At 38.1% G+C, this 16,086-nt stretch overlaps 1 protein-coding gene across 1 annotated transcript in view; it reads right to left on the reverse strand.

The window, feature by feature from the left end:
• SUGCT (succinyl-CoA:glutarate-CoA transferase) overlaps positions 1–16,086 on the reverse strand; it is a 536,095-nt gene that overhangs the window by 318,154 nt on the left and 201,855 nt on the right. The window lies entirely within an intron of this gene.

Below are 16,086 nucleotides of genomic sequence, written 5' to 3' on the forward strand. Positions count from 1 at the left end.
ATGAAGAAAAGGGAACCTAATTCATTAATGAAATTTACTGTTTTATATTTCTTCTCTTTTAAAAAAGGACAGAACAGACTTGGATCCTCAAAGACATTCATAGTTTGTATATATGAAGAACTTTAGAACTGCTAATTGTTAAAATAGCAAATTATTTTTAAAGTAACAATTAAGGTGAAAAGGTTTTTTAAAAGCATTAGCTAAGGTAGATTACTGGCAGCACGTAAATTACTTCACTAGTGCAAATAGAGTAGAAATGTTTAGTATTCAAGGACTTCTACTCAGGGTTCTTACACATAGCTAGAATTCATCTCAGATCTACAGATTCCATGGAAAATTATATTAGAGAAATGAACTTCTTCCATATAGAAAAAAGTGTAAAAACACTATCAATACTTTGAGGACATTTCTCTGATTGCCTTCTAGTAGATACAAAGAAAGAAAAAAAACAAAGTTTGAATTAATGTATTCTCTAAAAGATAGACTACTACATGAACTATAATGTTTACATATTTATATAAAATAATTTACATTATTATTTCACATAAAAATTTCCATATAAATAAGAATCTGATAATTTTTATGTAGGTAATATTACATTTTAGGAATGTAATTAATCCTATTCATGCATCCACTTATTCTACAAACAGCTAGAGAATGTCTTGATTATTGTCTAAATATAATGCCTCCCCATTTCTCTCCATTATGAGAAATAAAGATTTTTCATTATAAATTTTAATTACAGATTAGTAATGTTAATTATCCCCATTTAGTACACAATAAAATATTTCACTCCCGCCAGAACCGGTTTGGCTCAGTGGATAGAGCATCGGCCTGCGGACTCAAGGGTCCCGGATTCAATTCCTGTCAGGGGCATGTGCCTTGGTTGCGGGCGCATCCCCAGTGGGGGGCGTGCAGAAGGTAGCTGATCGATGTTTCTCTCTCATCGACGTTTCTGGCTCTCTATCCCTCTCCCTTCCTCTCTGTAAAAAATCAATAAAATATATTTTAAAAAAAATATTTCACTCCCAAATACTGAAAAATATTCCTTCATGGGAACACCACAATGCAAGATTAAATGTCTTGCACTAATCAATCCTTTACATCCATATTTTCTTTTCAATGACTGTTAAAGTCATCTCCTGGCTAAGACTTTCGAAGATTTATAGAGATATGTATCACCAAAATGATGTATGTTGAAAGAATAAAAGAGATACTTCAAATATAGAGCCTTTTCGTTCAGCGTGTTAATTATTTAAGTTTTCATAAACAGAGTGTTATAATGATTAGTCTGCTAAATGTTCCAGACAAGTGCATTTATCACCACTGGGCTCACCCAAGTGGCCTGGAAGATCTACACAGAAAACATATGTCAATAACCAAACAAACCCATGGCCGCAGGCTTGCCAAGAGAAAGCTCAAGGGATAGTTGAAACTTTAGTATTTATATAAGCTTTTCACCACTGGGCAAAAGAGAGGGATTTATTTTATGTTATGGAAAACAGTGGATGCACTTTGGAAATGAGACGGGAGCGAGGCAGCTTCTGGAGATGCAGTTGTGGCCACTGTTTGCGTCTTTGTGTGGGTGTGGGTGTGGAACTGTTCATAGATGCCTTAAACTCAGAGACAGAGCATGTCTGCATTCCACTGCTCCCAGAGGATCTATCAGTCATTTTCTTCTGAAAATCTATCTCTTGATCTAATCTGATGTAGATTCCTTTCCTTTATCTATGCAAAAAAAAAGTTATTAAGCACATGTTTTATTAGCCACAAAAATTCTGCTAAAATTTTATAAAAAGCTGATCTAAATCACAGAGAAACACAATCTGGAAGATGAAACAAGTAGGGTGTCCTTAGATGCAGTTTAGTGATCCTCAAAGCTAGAGCCTCCTCTAGGAAACTCAAAAAAACAATTTCAACTTGGACTGTGTTGCTCAGTGGTTGAGCTTTGACCTCTGAAGCAGGATGTCACGGTTCGATTCCAGGTCAGGGCACATGTCTGGTTTCAGGCTTGATCCCCAGGGAAGGGTGTGCAAGAGGCAGCTTATCGATGATTCTCTCTCATCATTGATGTTTCTATCCCTCTCTCTTCTCCCTCTCTAAAATCAATAAAAATATGTATATCTATATATAAAAATTACCAAAACATACTTAATTGTGAATTTACTAAATTAACTCCTATATTTAGTTGTAGATTTTTTTGAATTTACTTGATGCTGGATTGGGTATTGTTAATCAGACAGCATCATTTAGGTAGATAAAACACAGCTACATTGAGGTTAAATTTCTTGAGTTTAAATTTCTTAACATCAACATTTAACTTTTAAAAAGCCCTCTTCTTTTTGTTATACTGTCTCTATGGTAGGGTTGTAAACTTGCCAACCACAGTTTTCTGAAAATAACTTTTGATATTTGTATAACAAAAACCCATAATATTTTAAGATTTGCACACATTAGTTTCATCCTCTTCACATGCCAACTTTCTGGATGTACAGATGACTAGACCCAGAAAGCTGTGCCTTTAAATTCTAAATAATTTTGTGAAAAAGCTAAGCAAACATCTTACAGAGACTTAACAAAAACAATGAAGAATTGTAAAACACATTACACTATAAACCAGTAATAACTGAATATAAAACTTTGAGAAAAGATGCTGTTCACATACCGTAAAAGGTTTTTGGAAGTTTATCTCAATATAGCAACAATGTTTCCCAAAGATTTTTAAAAGAAAATCCAGGACTTTACCCATGAGAGTTAGTTTTTAAATTATTAAATTTATTTTTTAATTTATTATTGTGAAACCTTTCGAACAAGCCCATAAGAAGTGTATGACTAGAAAACTACAGAAAATAATGTAAATACGTTTATCTCTTCACCCACCCACATTTTTAAAATGTTAATATCTAGCATATTTGCTTCATATCTTTTAAGAAACAAAATGGTACAAACACAGGCAAAGTCCCTTTTGTACCTCTACTTAACCTTTCCCCCCTTTTTTCTTCTCAGAAGTAACCACCATCCAAAAAAGGTTCATGTGCATTTCTATACTCATGTTATTGTATATATTTTGTGTCGTATCTATTTGGATGTGTATTTTTAAACTTTACATTGCAACTCACTTTTCTAATTAAATATTTTAATTTCAGGATCTATCCATATTCACAAATGTAGATTTGGTTCACTCATTTTATTATCCACTTGGCATGTTTCTGTGAAATAATTCTAAATTTATTTTTTCTCCTAGCAATGGCACATTATTTCCAGTTTCTCTGTTCTATGGGGTTGATTCCCTAAGTTATACACAGAGGTAGAATTGCAGTCATAAAGCAAGCACATCATTAGCTATCTCAGATTTTGCCAAATTTCTCTGCAAAGTGGTTGATGCCAATTTGTGCTTCCACCATGCTCCATGTCCTTCGGTGCTTACCAAGTTGTTATTGTCAGACAGAAGTTTTGCCAAACTGATAAAAGTGGTAACTTCAAGTTGCATTTCTCACAAATGGAGATAAACATATTTTCATAAGTTTACAAGCTTTCAGATATTTTTTTTTCTATTCTTTCGTTTCTCTTCATATCTTTTGCCAATTTTTCAGCTGAACTCTTTTCTTTTTCCCCACCTTTTATTGAATTTATAGGGGGGACACTGGCTAATCAACTTATATAGGTTTCAGGTGCACAAATCTATAATACATAATCTGTATATTGTATTGTGTGTTCACCACACAAACCAAGATTCCTTCCATTCTCCTTGATTCTCCCTATATCCTCTTCTGCTTCCCCCCACCCTCATTTTCCTCTGGTAATCACCATACAGATATCTGTGTCTATGAGTTTGTTTGTTGGGGTTTTTTGGTTAATCTTTCACCTTTTTCACCCAGCCCCAAACCTCCTCCCCTCTGACAGATGACAATCTGTTCTCTCTCTATGAATCTGTTTCTATTTCATTTGCTGGTTTGTTTTATTCATTAGATTCCACCTAGGAGTGGAAATCATATGGTACTTATCTTTCTCTGCCAGAGTTATTTCACTTAATAATGGTCTCCAGGTCCAGACATATGTCACAAAGGGTAAGACTTCAGTCTTTTTTATGGCCAAGTAGTATTTCATTGTGTAAAAATACCACAGCTTTTAATCCACTCATCTACTGATGCACACTTGGGCTGCTTCTAAACGTTGGCTATTGTAAATAATGCTACAATAAACATAGGGATGCATATATATTTTTATAATTAGTGTTTCAGTTTTTTTAAATATATTTTACTGAATTTTTTACAGAGAGGAAGGAAGAGGGATAGAGAGTTAGAAACATCAATGAGAGAGAAACATCGATCAGCTGCCTCCTGCACACCCCCTACTGGGGATGTGCCTGCAACCAAGGTACATGCCCTTGACCAGAATCGAACCTGGGACCCTTCAGTCCGCAAGCTGATGCTCTATCCACTGAGCCAAGCCGGTTACAACATAGTGTTTCAGTTCTTAAGATGAATTCCCAGAAGTGGAATAACTAGGTCATGAGGTAGTTCCATTTTCAATTTGTGGAGGTAACTCCAAACTGCTTTCCATAGAGGCAGCACCAGTCTGCACTACCACCAACAGTGCACATCTTGGCCAACACTTATTGTCAGTAGATTTATTGATAATAGCCATTCTGACAAATGTGAGCTTATATATCATCGTCATATTTATTTGCATTTCTCTGATGATAGTGACATTGAGCATCTTTTCATATGCCTAGTGTCCTCTCTGGAGCCCTTCTCAACAGGTACCTTCTTTCTCAGAGTCAACATACCCTATATACAAATCCTTTACTAGATATATGCATTCCAAATTTCTTCTCCTAGCTTTTTGATTGTTTTTAGCTTTATTTACTTCATTATTCTTTGTCTTTTAAGATTGCTTTTCAAGTTGGTTTAAAAAATAGTATCTATTATGCTAAGTGAAATAAGCCAATGAAAGAAAAATACCACATGATCTCACTCATTTATGGATAATAAAGACCATTATAAACTGATGAACAAAAATAGATACAGAGGCAGAGCAGCATCGAACAGACTGTCAAACTACAGTGGGAAGGCCGGGTAGGGTTGGGGTGGGGGGTGGTAAGAGATCAACAGAAGGACTTGTATGCATGCATATAAGCATAACCAATGAACACAAGAAACTGAGGGGTAGGGGAGAACGGGGGAAGGTCAAGGGAGAAAAAAAAGGAGACATATGTAATACTCTTTGTAATACTTTACGCAATAAAAAAAAATAGTATCTAGCTCATAAGCTTGTCATGAAAAATTAAAGTATTAATACTTTAAAGGTGCATTGTACTAGTAAGTGCTACATAAATGCTAAATAAATAAAACTATGCTAACATTTCTGGTGAGGCAAATTGTTGGCAAGGAGGGACAAGAAATTAAAATAGAAGTTATGGAAATAAAAATTTGGTACAGGGCTATAGTCCATAAATGTATTGCCAATAGGAAAACGTCTCTTTAGACAAATCTAAGTAAAGCCAAACCCAACCAGAGATTCCATACGACTCAGGCTGGAGTCTACAATGCAGTTAACTATAAACAGACCTGTGACACTTCCATAACCCACAGAGAAACAGCTGGAATTTGTTGGTCGGCGTTTCTACCGTAAACAGAATCATAGATTTAATATTTCCTGTAATTTCCTCAGACCTTATTTCCTCTTAGGTATTTATCTCTGCACATTACTGATAAATTATGGTTGAAGTTATCTTTTTTTCCTCTTAGCATTCACTAGCTCTCTCCTTTGTCTGTGTGTCAATTCATAGGCCACACAAAGTATGTAGTAAGAAGAGTATATCCAGGAAACCCAATCACTGCCTTCTAGCTCGGAGTCACTCAGGACTTTTCATACAACTGGCTCTTAAACACAGTGAGACACTTACTAGGCAAAGTAACCACCATGTCTTAAGATCCACACTCATTATTACCACATTAATAATTTTCATCCATACAAATCATCATTCACAGCTCAGAAACACATTCTGTTCGGTATAAATTCAAAATGAAGTGTAGGTGATAGATTATAATGGTTTCTGGCCTGACCAGCTTTGCTATGACTATCTGCACAGTCTAAGCAGCATCACTGCAAACATTATATGGGAAGTCTATAAGGATATTATTCTGCTTATCCCGTTTGTGTCTTATAATAATATTGAATAAGATTTGATCTCTGCACTTTTCTGTTACTTTTTATTTTTTTCATATTTTTTTTTTATTTCAGAGAGGAAGGGAGAGGGAGAGAGAGATAGAAACATCAATGATGAGAGAGAATCATTGATCGGCTGCCTCTGGCACGGCCCCCACCAGGAATAGAGTCCACAACCCAGGCATATGCTCTTGACCGGAATCGAACCTGGGACCCTTCAGTCCACAGGCCGACGCTCTGTCCACTGAGCCAAACCAGCTAGAGGGTTACTTTTTATTTTTTATATCAAATTAGCTTTTCCTGAACTTTTAGAAGGAGGCTTGGTTCAAATAGCCTTCCTACCATCCCAGAAATCCCTCTTCAGTTTTCTTGTGTGGTGCTAAATATATATATACGGTAACCTGCTTTTCAAAACTTCTTGAGGCTCTTCCCCTCTATTAGGTTATTTGTACCTTTTTTGTCCTTATGTCTCTTATTCATTTCCTGCGTAATTTTTATTTCACTAGTTTCTCTAGTGGAGGGTGGTTTTCAAGAAGCTATACCGCCCCAGTCTCTCAGATATTACCAGGAACCCCTTGCACTCCCTTCCTAGTTTTAGTTGCTATTGTCAAATTTGCCCTGTGCCTTCCAAAGATCACCTGCAGGCTAGTTTGGACTTGTTCTTTGGTCCATTCGAGACCCCAATGCTTTGCTCTGTGTTTTCCCTTACAAATGCTCATATCTTGCTTTCTTATGGTTTTTGATGGTTTGTTCCCACTCTTTGGGGTGCAAGTGAATTCCTTGTCATTTTGCTGTAAATGTTTTCCATGATTTTTCCAATCTTGCTCTCTAGTAGCTCTGTCTGTTTTTATATGGACATTTGGGAAGATCCATAAACTACGCTGCCTCTGACACCACCATCTTACCTGAAGTTTACCGGTACTGTTTTTAAGATATTTGAAGAAACTTCCTTATAGACTGCCATTTGCAGCTCACAGACACTCATGTGTGATCCAATTTTTATTCTTTTTTCCTGGTCAAATTCAATCTCTTTGCCTTTGGCCAACAGGCATCTTTTCATTACTTTGAACCCAGTTGTGCACTGTATTAAAACATATCACCTAGATCAGTGGTCGGCAAACTGCGGCTCACAAGCCACATGTGGCTATTTGGCCCCTTGAGTGTGGCTCTTCCACAAAATATCGACTTCTGCGCATGGGCCATGAAGTTTCAATCGCACCGTACATGCACGCCCGCACGTGGTATTTTGTGGAAGAGCCACACTCAAGGGGCCAAAGAGCTGCATGTGGCTCTCGAGCTGCAGTTTGCTGACCACTGACCTAGGTGATTTATGAGGTCCATCTCTTATAGTCCCCAAAGTCAGTTAAAATACACATTTATACCATCAGCACCACACTAAACATAATCTAAATCCCAATATATGGTAAAGGGAAGCAAAAGACCAGTTTTGCTTTCCTTAATTTTCCTGTTTCAAAACTCCATTTGTAATATATTTCTACTAAATCTAAATCCATTAAAGAAAGGAAATTTTCAAATGCAGTATGAAAATCCCTGGCTTCCGGGATTTACCCATTTCCTCATCTGGTGTCTTCCATGAATGAACAGCCTCAGAAAATAAAACATTATGTTCTTCTTGTACACAATACACTAAAATGAAAACGGCATAAAGAAAAAAGAGTTATAGGCTATAAAATGCTATATTTGATTTCAAAGGATCCCGAAGGCGAAATGAATTTTACTGGCAATTTCCTCCAGCGCTGGAAACGCAGAAGAACGGTCACCCAGCCTGCCTTTGCGCGGACACAGCGCAGGAAGTGCTCGCCCAGGGTGGACAGTCCTCTCAGCAGCCACTCGCCTGACAATTGGAAATAGCTGAATGAGGACTCCGCTCCCCAGTCTTCCTGCTCCTTCTCCATCCTCCCTGGCCCCACCCTCACTAGCCTCCTCCCTTCGATGGAGAGTCTAAGATTCCTCCCAGCTGAAACCAATGCCATGAATGTTAGAAGACAGCGATTCACATTAATCCCAGGATCCGCCTCTCCAAACGTCCTCCCATTGATCCTTCTTTCTTTTTTTTTACATTTAGTTATCTTTTTATTCTCTTCTAAATAAGGTGAGACTTTGGGGAGAAACTCTGAAGTGACAGAAACCTGGAAAGCTGGTTAAAAGAGCCACCTACATGTCTTCTCTTTGGTGTCCACAAGGAAAGAAAACATGGGAGACCCTGTTAGGGCAAGGGTCCAGCAGTGCCCACAGGGCCCAAGCCCTTGCCTTCCACTGCGCCTTCTCCAGAAACCCAGGGCGAGCTTGGACTGCCCCTGGCCACGTCCCTCCCGGAGAAACCTCCCCTGCAATTTGCCACAGATAAACGTGGAGGGGTGGCTGACAGTTTTAACATCTGCAGTGTTCAGAGGAGGGGAGCTCAGAAGTAGCCCTGGCCGCCCCCACTTGCTTCTGTCTGAGGGCTCAGATGTGGCCTTCTCCACTGAACCCTGCAGGCAGAAAGGCTGGCCACCCCAATGGACACAGGAACAAAGACAACAGCCTCCTTGCAGCAAATTCATTTACAACCAGCTGTGCACCAATAGCTCAAGGGCCCTAAAGAGTGATGTGCCCTGGGGGGGTCACTCTTGAGTCACTGGGTGACAGAGGTGACTGAGGGTGCCACCTGCCCACAGAGGAGACCACATGCACACAGTGAAACATTCATTTCCTCTTACACCTGTAGCAGACACGGGCCCTCTGGCCTCTGGGAAGAGTGATGCTGCCCATGTTGTTGTCTCAGAACCTTCACACTTAGGTTTAAAACAAAACAAAGCAGGGAAAGAAAAAGCAAACTGAGCCCTTAGTACTTGTTTCATTTGTTCTTTGGGTGTCAATCTCTGGTCCAAACTCGGGGTAAATAGTTTCCCTCCAGGGCAGCCCCAGCCCCAGCCAACTAGGCCACAGTGAAACGGGCAGGGGTGGCCTCAGGAACTGGCTTTGTTTTGTTTTTTCAAGGGGCAAAGCCTAGGAGGGAACCCCTAGCTGTCGGCATCTTTCACTAAAACAGAGGAAGCGTTTGTTTGTTTTAAGGTGTTTTTGTTGTTAGTATTTAACGCAGGTCAACATGCCTCATGTCTGCCAAATAAGACGGAGACGGACATTTCATTAGCAGAACTCTGTTATACCATACAAGTTAACCACCTCCCTCCTATACTGCTGCCCAGCCAGATCCCTACAATTAGTAAACTTATCAAGTGCATCCCATATGCCAGGCACTCTTCTGAGAGTTTTACCTTTGCTACATTCACTCTTTAATTCTCCAGCAATTCTAGAAATAAGGATTATTATTACTATCCCAAATTTACAGTAAAAAAAAAATCTGAAACAGAGAAGTCACACAGCTTGCCAAATATCTTACAACTAATAGGACAGGACAGTACTGAAAGCTGAGCAGTCTAAATCCAGTTTCAACTTAGGTTAACCATGACTCTACTCAGCCTTTCTTGTTCTCTGACAGAAAAAACTGCAGAGGCTGTAGATGTTCTATCCCATGTGCCCTTGGCCAACATAAATTCCACGGCAGCGATATACAGACAATTTCAGCCCGCTGCCAGCTTCCCTTCCCAAACTGCTGCATCTCTTCGTGGTATGTGCGCTTTCTCCAACACCCTGGAGTTTGCTGGGCTGCACCTGCAGCGGCAATCCTCAAACAGGGGAAACAGGAGCTGGCAGATAAATGCCCCAGCTTCCCCATTCTCTGGTGAGATGATTCTGAAGAATGTGCCACAGTTTTTGGTGTCCCCAGCACAGCGGAGCCCCAGCTGTCCACAATGGCAACCTGCCTGTCAATGTACCTTCTAGGCCTCTCTCTCCCCGATGTTCACTCGTATTTCTTGAGATCATTTCCCTAGTAATTACCTGTACCCACGCCCCTGGATCAAGGTCTGCTTTTGGGAAAACCCAAACTAAGATACCTCCCTATGCTATTTTTGAATCACTTTTAAATCTTCTACTAAATTTAAGCAATTACTTAATTAGTTTAAGAATTTAAATAATTTATCTTTAAGCGTACCCTAGATAGTGCCGGCATTAATTATACATTCTGTGATGATTTTATGTTATGACCTGAACTAGAGCATGACTTGGGGGAAAATAAAAGAGGCTAGCATGATTTTCCTCCAGGCCACCAGCCAAGCCCAATAGTAGCTGGGAAAGAAAGAGAAGGGGAAATGGCAAAACAATGGAAGAGGAATATGAGACAGGAATTTTAAACTTAATCACTACAAGGCGAGTAAAATTCAGGTCTTTGCCCAACCCCATCAGCCCAACCCCGTGGACTCCCAGCACCAAATTACAAAACTGATTCATTCTCAAGAATATATCTGAAAAGAGTAAGTTCATTAATTCATTTGCTTTTTGGATATGCTCAAAGGGAGTTCTTGGTAGTTAGAAATGCAAATCAAACTGAGCTAACAAACTGGAAGACTATTTCATGTGCTTAATTAAATCACCCCACCAATTGTTACTGTGTTTATAGGTCACAGTCATACTCTTCCAATTCCAGGAATACACTTAGGAGATGCTAAAAAAGTGCTGTTGATAATTCACTAATGCTAAGGTGCTGCTATCTTACAGATGAACAATTCATATTAGAAACACCTTGGGAATGGGAAAAATAAAGGCTATTTTAAAAAGTATCCTAAATGAAACATTACCGTTTTGGTTAATTTACGACACTGAAAAATAACATTTTAATAATCAGATGTCACATTCAACTGCTACTGTTGCATGAATAAACTGACATATTTAGAAAAATAAGGTAACCAACTAGCATAAAATTATTGACATTTCTCTAATATACAGCTTTTGCATGAACTTGCTGCTTTAACGTGCTGCGTATGGTTATTGTTAAAAAAAAAGTATGTAAGTTTTATTGAACAACGCAGTAAACAGCCATAAAAAGCATGCACAAATTATTAGTAGAGTCTGCTCCTTGTGGCACACAAAATTCACTGGTGGACTGTGTTTCATCAAAACCTTCTCTCTCCCGCTAAAAATTGAGAAGTTTTATAGCACACAAACAGAAGACATGGTCCTCTTCCCTCTAACCCAAGTTTACACTTTCCCTTCCAGAGTCAAAGCAAGGAAAATACACAACTTTCTCAATTAATTTATTAGAGAGAAAACTTAACTGAAAATAACTACAATATACTAGTATAATTATAAAATTTAGCTTTTTATCCAGAATCATATAAAAGTTAGAAAAAAGTCAAAGATACCTTCTATTTTGGTATTCACACAAAGTGAAATTAAGAATATGAACTAATGAAAAGAGGAATAAATTCTTCCCTTTATTTTGACCTTTATATTCTGTCCTATTCTTAGTCCTCAATGACCAAAGGCATATAATAAAATTTCAGGTTTGTTTACCAACTAGAACAGAGCACAGAATTGTTTGCTTTTGGTTATTTTGGAATTGTATTGTTAGCTCTACGAAAAATTGGTGTGTATTGCAAGGTTATTTGTCAACTTTATTAACTGCTTAATTACTATGCTGTTCATATTAGAAAATTTGGAAAACAAACAGAAATATAAGGATGGGAAAACCAATCTTACTTACGATTCTATCCAGAGACAAAAGTTAATATTTAGCTATACTACCTCCACTGTTGCCATTCCTTTTTGTTGTTATATAATTTTGCATTTTAAAATTAATATTCTATAATAGGTACTCCCTTCCTAGGAAAAACTACCAGTAACTTTAATTTTAGTGAATGTACAATATTCCTAAAATAAGTATTTTTCATTCTCACTCCCTTTCCCTCCCCTTGGTCAACCATCAGCTTGTTCTCTATAACTATGGTTCTGTTTCTGCTTTGGTGTTTTTTTTTTTAATTCACTTATTTTGCTTTATTCGATTCCACAAAAAGTGTGACCATACAATATTTGTCTTCCTCTGTCTGTCTTATTTCTCTTGACATAATGCCCTCTAGGTCCGTCCATGTTGTTGCAAATACTCTTTTTACATATCACATCTTCATCTTTTGGACATCTAGGTTGCTTCCACATTTTGGCTATTACTAGCAATGAATGCTGCAATGAAAATAGAGCTGGAGATATCTTTTTAAATTAATGTCTTCATTTTATTCAAATAAATATGGAACTGCTGGATCACTTGGCAGCTCTATTTTTAATTTTTTGAGAAATATCCATACTGTCGTCCATAGTGGCTGCACCACTTTACCATCCCACCAACATTGTATGAGGGTTCCCTTTTCTCACCGACACTTATTATTTGTTGATGTATTGAGGATAGCCATTCTAACAACTTTGAAGTGACATCTCATTTTAGTTTTAATTTGCATTTCCCTGATGATGATGATGAATATATTTTCATACATTGTTGGCCATTTGTATGTCCTCTAGGGAGAAATGTCTATTCATTTGTCTGCCCATTTTTTAATTGGATTGTTTATTTTTTGGGGGGTGTTAAAATATATGAGTTCTTTATATATTTTGGATAGAAACCCTTTGCCAGATGTATCAATAGCAAATAAGCTCTCCCATTCAGTGTTGTTGTTGTTGTTGTTTTCATATTATGGATGATTTCCTTCACTGTGAAAAAGCTTTTTAGTTTGAGGTAATCCCATTTGTTTATTTTTTCTTTTGTTTTCCTTGCTCCAGGATATATAGCCAAAAAGATATTGCTAAGATTAATGTCAAAGCTTTACTGCCTATATTTTCTATATGTTTTTTAATGTCAGGTCTAACATTTAAGTCTTTAATTCATTTTTAATTTATTTTTTAACATGGTGTAAGTGGTTCAATTTTATTTTTATATGTATCTGCCCAGTTATTGCCAATACCAGTTATTGAAGAGACTATCTTTACCTCAAGTATACTAATATCCTTGCCTCCTTTGTTACGGATTAATTCAAAATAAGTATTTATTTATTTCCCTAATGCTAGATACTGATGTGCTTTGTGATACTTCATTACTGTGCACAATTCTGCAAGTGCCTTCATTTTCATTCATCTAAGGAGAGTTATGAGGAAATAAAGGATGGATATTTCCAAATAGAATTACTGAGTTAAGAATAGCACTTTCAGGCTCTGTATGTCTATTGTGCAATTGCTTTACCTCCAGCAGATCATGAACCTATATGTCTTACTATACATTAGGCAACATAATTAGTATTTATGTTTAAAAATTAGTGATTAAAACATTGATAATAAAGAGAAAGTAATACTTGAGCTATTTTTATTTGTATTCTAGAGGCCCAATACACAAAATCTGTGCAAGGGGCTTGGCCTCATAGCCCTGGCTTCACCTGGAAGGTCATCTGGAAGGACATCTGGTCTAATTAGCATATTATGCTTTTTTTATTACAGATACTTAATTACTAGGAAGACCAAGTGCTTTTTCATACATCACTTTAACATTAGAATTTCAGTTAATAAAAAGTATTTCTTCAAGTTAATTTATTGAGGCTATCGTGGGTTTAATTGGATATATTTGACTGCTCCTTTTATAAAATAACTACCATCATCTTGGGTTATTGTTAGAAATATGTTCCCCACCTTTTTTTTGTTTTCAATTTATTTATGGCATTAAAACATTGGAGTTGTTCTAATATATAGGAGGGATTGTCATCTTCAACACTTAAAAAATTTAGTCTACTTATTCTTGAAGATGAACTTTAGAATTTGTTAAATTTCAAAAAGTACCCTGTTGAAATGGTGTTTAAAGTTTTGTTAAAATATTAATGAGAAAAATTGACAACTTTACAATATTGAGTCTACCTAGCCAAGAAAATTTTATAGTTCTTCCATGCAGGTCCCATACATATCTTGTTGCCATTGTCCTTAAGTATTTTGTACTTGATGCCACTGCTGTTTGCCACACATGCAATCTCTCCATTACATTTTTGGATTATACAGGGAAAAAACTGTTTTCTGTATACTGCTTTTGTATTTAGTACGTGCTTAACTCTATTAGTTATAAATTTTTCTTAAATGTATTATTCTTTAAAAAAGGTATTTATCCTCACTTAAAGATATGTTTACTGCTTTGAGAGAGAGAAACATCGATGTTCGAGAGAAACATTAGTAGGTTACCTGCCCACACATACCCCAACTGAGTATTGAACCCACAACCTAGGTATGTGCCCTGACCGGAATCAAACTCTCAACTTTCTGGTGTATGGAACGACACTCCAACCAAATGAACCACCAAGCCAGTGCATACTCTTTAGTATTATATGTAGTACCACTATAAGTAGACTCTTTCTTTAATCTAACAAATGTAATTGTTTTAGTGAACAACCTGTACTTGTTAGTGTGCATTCAGAAATCAACTTTATTCTCTTTCCCAAATTCCATCCCACTCTTTGGATTTAGTATTTCCCAAACCCTAGAAAAATATTGTGACTATCTCATCACCTTTCCCATCTTTCTTAGGTAATGAATATGTAGGCTTTTTGTTCTTATATTAAAATAAGCCAGTCTAATCCAAGAATGACATCAGTAAAATTCAAAACTCCTATGTAAATTCAACTCCTAGGTTTCCTATAATGTTAATACCTGAAATAAGTTCTACTATGTTATCATTATATGTTATCCTATATAATAAAAGCCTAATATGCTAAGTGTCTGGTCGGCCATTCAACCAATCAAAGCATAATATGCTAAGGATATGCTTAGGCCACTCAACCGCTTGATATCACATGCACTGACCACCAGGGGGCAGATGCTCTGACCGGTAGGTTAGCTTGCTGCTGGGGTCCGGCCAATCGGGACTGAGTGAGATGGGCCAGACACACCCTAGAGCCTTTCCATGGTCCCTCCCCAGCTGGCCAACCTCCCATGTCGTCATCCCTGGTCCCAATAGTGCACTTGTGGGGTCCCTCGGCCTGGCCTGCACCCTCTCACAATCCAGGACCCCTGAAGGGATGTCGGAGAGCTCGTTTCGGTCCCATCCCACAGGCCAGGCCAAGGGACCCCACTAGTGCATGAATTCATGAACCAGGCCTCTAGAATATAAATATATTATAATAATACTAGGGGCCCAGTGTACGAAAATTTGTGCACTGGGAGAATGGGAGGGTGGAGGGTGGTCCCTCAGACCGACCTGCACCCTCTCCAATCTGGGAGCCCTCAGGGGAGCCCTCTCCAATCCAGGAGTTTCTGTCTGTCTTTGCAATCATATGAGCAAATTGTCTGAGACCACAATCCAGTTTGGTTTGTTGCTCACAGAATAATAGAGGCATTTTTTTTTCTTTGCTTCATTGGTGGAGATTTCCTGGAAGTTTTAGGGTATCTTCCCTTTAATTTTTCCTAGACACTCTGATTTTACTTATGTCTCTCACCTTTGCTTTCCCTCCATCCCCAACCGCAACAGTACTTGCTCCAGGTTCACTTTGCTCTAGTGTCTAGGAGAGCCATCTCCCACCAGAACTATGATTCCCAGCATTCCTGGTGCTCCCCATACTCTGGGCTTCTGCTTCCGGTCCTGAAGCTGCCACCAAAACAACAATTGCCAGAATTCCTGGTGCTCCCCACGCTCTGGGTTTTCCCCGACCAAGGGAGCCAGGAACCCTCAAGCTGCTGGCTCTCCCACTCTGCTCTGTGTATGTAAATTACCCACCATCTTTGTTGGGTTAATTTACATACTCACTCCTCATTGGCTGTTGGGTGTGGCTGTGAGTGTGGCTGGGAGTGTAGCAGAGGGACAGTTAATTTGCATGTTTCTCTTTTATTATATAGGATAATTATCCTACTTGCTATTATTTTATAATTTACTTTCTTAAATTATATTAAACTAGGGGCCCGGTGCACGAAATTCATGCACTAGGTGTGGGGGGGGTCCCTCAGCCCAGCCTGCCCCCTCTCACATACTGGGAGCCCTCAGGCGTTGACCCCCATCACCCT

The sequence above is a fragment of the Myotis davidii genome, unplaced genomic scaffold (genome assembly GCF_000327345.1).
Source record: "Myotis davidii unplaced genomic scaffold, ASM32734v1 scaffold573, whole genome shotgun sequence".
NCBI lineage: Eukaryota > Metazoa > Chordata > Mammalia > Chiroptera > Vespertilionidae > Myotis > Myotis davidii.